A 7,326-nucleotide genomic window follows, 5' to 3' on the forward strand; every position below is an offset into this window, starting at 1 on the left:
TGGAAGGCTCGTTTCTTCTCTGGCCAGAAAGGCTTTGCAAGGTGAGCCTGGTGGGCAGATCGCTTCTTTGCCAGCAGCTCCTAGATTTCCTGGTTGTTTTCGTCAAACCAGTCCTTGTTTTTCCTGGAGGAGAAGCCCAGTACCTCTTCAGTGGATTGCAGTATGGTAGTCTTCAGCTGATCCCAGAGGGTTTCAGGGGACGAGTCCGTGAGGCGGATTGCATCCTCGAGCTTTGTTTTGTGGTTTGTCTGGAAGTTTCCTCTCACTTTGTCTGACTGCAAGTTTCCAACATTGAACCTCTTTCTGGGGGCTTTACTGTTCCTGGACTTTGGCTTGAAGTGAAGGTTGAGCTTGCAGCGAACCAGCCAGTGGTCAGTGTGCATTCCGCGCTGGGCATGACCCTGGTGTGGAGCACATCTTGTTTGTCTCTTTCTTGCACCAGGACGTAGTCCAGGAGGTGCCAGTGTTTGGACTGGGGATGCATCCAGGTAGTCTTCAGGCTGTCCCTCTGCTGAAAAAGGGTGTTTGTAATGACAAGCCGCTGTTCTGCGCAGAGCTCCAACAGGAGGCACCCATTGTTGTTGCACTTGCCGACACCATGCTTGCCCAGGATTCCTGGCCAGGTTTCTGAGACTTTGCCGACGCGAGCGTTGTAGTCGCCAAGGATGACAACCTTGTCGGTGTAGGGGTGCATTGAATTAGGTTGCGCACATCAGTGTAGAACTTGTCCTTTTCTGCTGGTTCCACCTGGAGGGTTGGAGCAAAGACACTGATGAGGGTGATGCGACGCTTGTTTTGAAGGGGGAGTCGCATAGGGGGAGTCGGGATGTTTTCGAGTTTGGAGGCAATGGAGATCTTGACCATGAAGCCTACACCAGATAGGCGTCGTTCATCCATAGGCTTGCCAGACCAGTAGAGTGTGTAGCCCGTGACGCGTTCTTGGAGGCTGCCTACATCTGCAAGGCGGACTTCACTGAGAGCGGCTATGTCGATGTCAAGTCTGAGGAGTTCATGTGCGATGAGGGCAGACCAACGTTCAGGTCGGTGGCTGTCAGCCTTGTCTAGCATGGTTCTGATGTTCCATCATGCTAGCTTGAGTTTGTGAGCATCTTTTGAGGGAAGAGGACGTGGAGGGGGAGGTCGTGGACATGTCCTGGGGCCTGCGCAAAGGAGCTTTTAGGTGGAGTGCAGTGTGCGCAGTACTGGCCCCACCCTTTACACCCATGGTTCGTGTGCCGTGGCCAAGCAAGCTGGGACGTGGCCTTACCTTTACAGCTGTTTTGTGAGATGTTAGTCAGAATACAGGGTAGACAAGTTCAGAGTGTACAAGCAAGCAAGGCAAATACAAAAGGAAGTAAGCAGGTAAGTACAAAGGAACTTGACCACATGCACTACATTTATCCTGCAAACCGGTCGAAAATGGTTTAGGTAAGTAACTTAATCACTATAGCTTTACAGACAATGAAATTGTTGGTGTTGCAGAGTGTTGTGATACAAAATACAAAATAAACAAATTCAGTGGGTCTGAGAAGCAACGAGTCTGACCACAAGTTGATTGTGACAAAAGATGTTTATTTGCTTGCAGCAAAAAGGCACCACAAAGCACGCACGCACGTACGAATGCACGCCCACGCATGCACACACACACACACACACACACACACACACACACTCAGACAAGACATGTGCACTGCATGTGCATTTTTTTTTAAATTTTTGATTTTCTCACTATGAACCATATTAACCAAAATACACACAAACATTTCCCTCTTGAATATACAGTGACATTTTTTCCCCCTCCCTCCTTCCCACCCCCTCCCCACCACCCTCCCCACCCACTAAATGTTCAACATACACAATACAATAAACCCATTAAACAATGTCATCACAAGAAAATTGTGTCATCTACTTTTACACACTGGGTCAGTTCATTTCGTCTGCTTCTCATTCTGTCATTTTAGAGGGTGGAGGTCTGCAGTAGGCCCTCTCTGTTATGTTCCATGTACGGTTCCCAAATTTGTTCGAATACTGTGACGTTATTTTTTAAATTATATGTTAATTTTTCCAATGGAATACATTTATTCATTTCTATTCGCATTTGATGCATCAGCAGTACTGGCAATCGCTACACACTGCAATCTACATAATATAGCAGAAAGACACAACCACAGAACCCACTGCCCCAGCAATGGAACCTCAATTAGTAAGAAAAAAGAAGTTACAATGATTGTTTCACACGAATGCACCACAATAAGCTCCCCAGTCCGTTAATGCCACACAAAATATTACCAGGGATGTAGGCTAATGGGGTGTAAATTGGGCAATATGGATTCGAGGGCCGAAATGGTCTGTTACCGTGCTGTATGTATAAATTAAAATTAAATTTAGTGGCTTCCGACCAGGTTCCTACCAGAGGGCTCACACGACCCTCCATACTACAGAGATGAGAGAATAATAATCTGTAATTAGGCTGCATGGGTTACAAAGGCCAATAGCAAAGTGTGTGTCCTTTTACATTGTTGCAAATAAATTTAAAGTGCAGAACCAAATATACAATATATCTCAATGTTTACAGACAAACAGGAGATTATACAAACATGTAAGCAAGTTTAGAGAAAGCCAAAACTACAGGAAATACAAAATAAACAACAATCTGGACTCAAATCCAACCACAGGGAAGTTGTACTTCTTCACGGAAACTTTGAATACATCCTTGAATCATTCTTTATCTATCTAGCAACCTCTTTCCATGGAGTTATACAAGAACATCTGCAGACACTGAGGTCGAGGACAATAATCCATGTTTCCAACCTACACAGGCAGGGATCCTCAACTCTTCCTCCACTACATTGGCAATGACATTGGTGCTGCCTCATGTAACCATGATGAGCTTGTCAAATGTATCCAGTTTGCCGCTAACTTTCTCCCTGACGTCAATTTCACTTGGTCCCTCTCTGGCTACATTCTCTCCTTTCTCTCTCTTGCTCTCCCTCCATCTCGTGAGACAAACTGTCTACATGTATTTTCCATAAACCCACTAAATCCCACAGTTACATCAACTGAACCTTTTCACACCCTGCCCCCTGTAAAGATTCTACTCCTTGCTCTCAATTCTTCCCTCTCCATTGCATCTGCACCCAGGATGAGGTCTTCCATTCCAGAGCTCCCAACCATTTTATTCCAGGCACCATTTCCACACCGACATGCCTATCTATGGCCTTTTGCATTGCTAACCAGCAAATTGGAGGAATTACACACAATGTTCAGTCTGGGCACTCTCCAACCGGTCCAATGTCTTTTTAAAAAAATATTTTACTTTGAGGAATTTTCAATCAACATGCAGACAAGTGAAGAATAATTTAAAAAAAAGATCAGTATCCATGATATTAACAAAATAATGCAAATCTCTCCCGCGTGTCGATATTAATGAAAGGGAGGAAAAAGAAGGAATGTCAATTTTTATAAAGAGAAAAATTCTAATAATACATCAAAAATGCCATCCAATGTCCACGTTGAACCAAAGGGAGAAAAAGAGAATAGGAAGATAAGAGCGAGAAAGAAGAACAAAATAAGAGGAACCTTCCCCCCCCACCCCGAAATAAGAAGAAAGAAGAAAAGAGGAAAAAGTAAGAGAAAGAATAAGAAAAAAAGATTGACTTCAGCCCGGATAAAACCTATTCCTATCAAGGGACAAATAACCGGGTCCTCGGCATTGTGAGCATCAGGAAGAGACAGGAGGGGGGAATCATTAAAGATTTACCCTGATATACCTTTGGGATGAATTCCATATTCTTGAAAATACAAGTGATTCTCTCCAGGGGAACACAATGATACATTTCTCTCTTCCAGCGGGCTAAACCGAGTTGGGAATCAGATGCATTTCCTGGCCACTGCTAAAGTGAGCTTAGCGAATTTTAATTGATATTTCAACAGCCTCATTTTAGGTTTTACATCTTCTAAATTCCCCATTAAAAATAATTCAGGTCCCTGAGGGTATCAAATTACAGTAATGTTTTCCAGGAGTTTACCCAAATCTTCCCAGAAAGGCCTCACTTCAGGGCATGACCAGGTTGAATGCAAGCAAGAACCTATTTCTTCACCACATCGAAAACATTGGTCTGATATTTCTGATTTGAATTTATGTAACATTTGTGGAGTAAGGTAGAGCTGATGTAAAAGTTACATTGCACCAGCAGATACCTGACATTAATCATGTTGTCCCGACATAAGTCGGACCAGCAAAATGAATCAATTTCTATACCCAAATCGGATTCCCACCTTTGTCTTGATTTATCGAGCCCTTGTTTAGGGGTTCCTGCTTAAAGTAAGGAATACATTTTTGAAATCAATTTTTTTGTGCTCCCCTTTCAAACCAGAGCCTCTACACAGCATAAGGTTAGTGCTGGACCTAATTTGTCCCTTAAATAAGATCTTAACTGAAGGTAGAAGAAAAAAAGATGTATTTAAAACTCCATTATTTGTTCCTAATTGGCTCAAATGTCATAAATTGTCCCTGCTCATAACAATCTTCAATGCACTTGACCCCTCTCTGGGACCAAGTGTCCAGGGATGTTTTAGGTGAAAGGCCCCCCCCCACCCCACCCCCCCCATCCCAATGTGACTATTAATTTTATTTCATATTGTAATTATATGCTTTAATAGGGGGGCTTCTTTTGGGCCAGAAAGTAATTTAGAATTCTATTTTTTTTTACTTTATTTATTCGTTCAAATAACAAATAGTACATAACATATACAACAATTAACCATAAACATGAACATTAGTTTTTATATATAGAAAAGGAAAAAAAGAAAAGAAAAGAACCCCCTCTTCAGCCAACTTTCCTAAGGAGAGCCATAAAAAAAATTAAAGAAAAATTAAACATACATATTAAGATCTAATCAATTTAAATTGAAACGTAAATATTCTGAGTATAACAATCACTTATTAATAAAAAAAACTATAATTATCACGTGAAACATATGTAATTTTTTCCATTATTAAACAATATTTCATCTCATTATGCCATCTATTAATATCAATCCTATTTGTATCTTTCCACGTATTAACAATATATTTTTTCACTACAGATAAAGCTAAATATACAAAAGCAAGTTGAAACTTATCTAATCCCAAACCTTTCAAAGGTTGCAAACTACCAAATAAAAATACTATCGGATCTAAAAGTATTTTAATCTTATACAGGTATTCTAAAAACAATTGAATTTTCTTCCAAAAAGATTGTATATGTATACATGACCAAACAGCATGAAAAAAGTTCCAACAGAATTACCACATCTAAACCACAAATCTGATTCATGAAAACCATACTTTTTTAATTTTTTAGGTGTTAAGTATAATTGATATAAAAAATTATAGTTAATCATTGCATAATGTGCATTTATCAATCTAGTTACACTGTCATAACAAATATCTAACCAATCATCCTCAGAAAAAATAAAACCAGTATCCGCTTCCCATTTACTTTTAGATCTATCCCAACCCTTTTTATCCATACCATCCTGTAATATTTGATACATAGATGAAATATAACCCTTCTCTGGTACCTTCATAACAAAAATCTCAAATTTATTAATTTCAGGTAAAATCATATCTTTTACCAAAGATTGAATTTGAAAATAGAGAAACAGAGTTCTTATCAATACCAAAACTGTCCCTCATCTGATTGAAAGATAAAAATTTACCCTCTTTAAAACAATCTCCCAAATTTTTCACACCTTTAAATCTCCAATGCAATAAACTTCGATTATGTATTGAAAAAGAAATAAGTTGATTATTATACAACGGAGTCAAAGCCGATAATTCACCCCAAGAGCCTATAATTTTATTTTTCTGAATCCATAACTTAATTAGATGTTTTAATATAGGCACATTATATTGCTGTAACAAATTTATATTCCATCTAAACAAAAATTGATGTATTTCAAATTCAGAAATATTTGCCATCTCAATTTTGGCCCAACTAGGAGGCTGTTCCAAATCCATCAATGAACTAATAAATTTAAGTAGGGCTGCTTCATAATAATTTTGAAAATGTGGTAAACGTAATCCCCATAACTCATAGTTCCAAGTTAATTTATTCAAAGCTACTCTCGGAAATTTTCCTCTCCATAAAAACTCCCTAACTATTTTATTCAAATCTCAAAAAAAAAGTTATCAAGTAAATACGGAATAGATTGAAAGAAATATTGCATACGCAGAAAAATATTCATCTTAATTGTATTTATCCTACCCAATAAATTAATAGGTAAATCTTTCCATTTAACCAAATCAGTTTTAATTTTTTATTAATGAACCATAATTTAATTTATATAAAGATTGATAATTAACATTCAAAATTATACCCAAATATTTAATTCGATCAGTCCATTTCAAATTAATAATATTCTTATAAACTGAATAATCTCCTTCACTTACTGGTAATATTTCACTTTTTTCCCAATTAACTTTATATCCAGAAAGACATCCATATTGTATTAAACACTCCAAGTGCAAAAGTGACTGAGCTGTGTTTGTTAAATACACCAATACATCATCAGCAAATAAATTAATTTTATACTCCTCATATAAAACTTTCATACCTTGTATCTGTGTATTTTGTCTTCTCAGCTGTGCTAAAGGTTCAATCACTAACGCAAACAAAGCTGTTGATAAAGGACAACCTTGACGAGTTGATCGAGTCAATTTAAAAGGTTCCGAAATCAAACCATTCGTCAATACTCTAGCTACCGGTTTACTATATAAAGCCTTAATCCAACCAATAAAGAAAGGACCAAACTTAAATTTCTCCAGAACTTTAAACAAAAAATTCCATTCAACTCTATCAAATGCTTTTTCTGCATCTAAAGATATCACCATCGGGTGATCTGAAAATTGTCAAAATCTATTAATCAAACTAATCGCGCGCAGAATATTATCCGAAGCATATCTATTCTTTATAAAACCTGTTTGATCCATATGAATCAACTTAGGTAAAAATTTAGCCAATCTATTTGCTAATATTTTAGCTATTATTTTATAAATCTACATTTAACAATGAAATTGGTCTATGTGAAGATACTTTCAAAAGATCTCTATCTTTTTTTGGGATTACTGTAATTAAAGCACTAGAACAAGACTCAGGTAATTCATAATGTTCTCCTACTTGACGTAATACATCCCCAAACACTGTAGAGAAATCATCATAAAAAATTTTATAAAATTCAACCAAAAATCCATCATCACCAGTGAATTTACCGTTCGGCATTTCCATCATAGCCATTTTAATTTCCGAATGAGTAAATGGTTCATCTAACTCCCATATATCT

At 37.9% G+C, this 7,326-nt stretch overlaps 1 protein-coding gene across 1 annotated transcript in view; it reads left to right on the top strand.

Annotated features, from left to right (window-relative positions):
• sned1 (sushi, nidogen and EGF-like domains 1) overlaps window positions 1-7,326 on the top strand; it is a 179,010-nt gene that overhangs the window by 110,133 nt on the left and 61,551 nt on the right. The gene's annotated exons all lie outside the window — the stretch shown is intronic.

The sequence above is a fragment of the Narcine bancroftii genome, chromosome 9 (assembly GCF_036971445.1).
Source record: "Narcine bancroftii isolate sNarBan1 chromosome 9, sNarBan1.hap1, whole genome shotgun sequence".
NCBI classification, from domain to species: Eukaryota; Metazoa; Chordata; class Chondrichthyes; order Torpediniformes; family Narcinidae; genus Narcine; species Narcine bancroftii.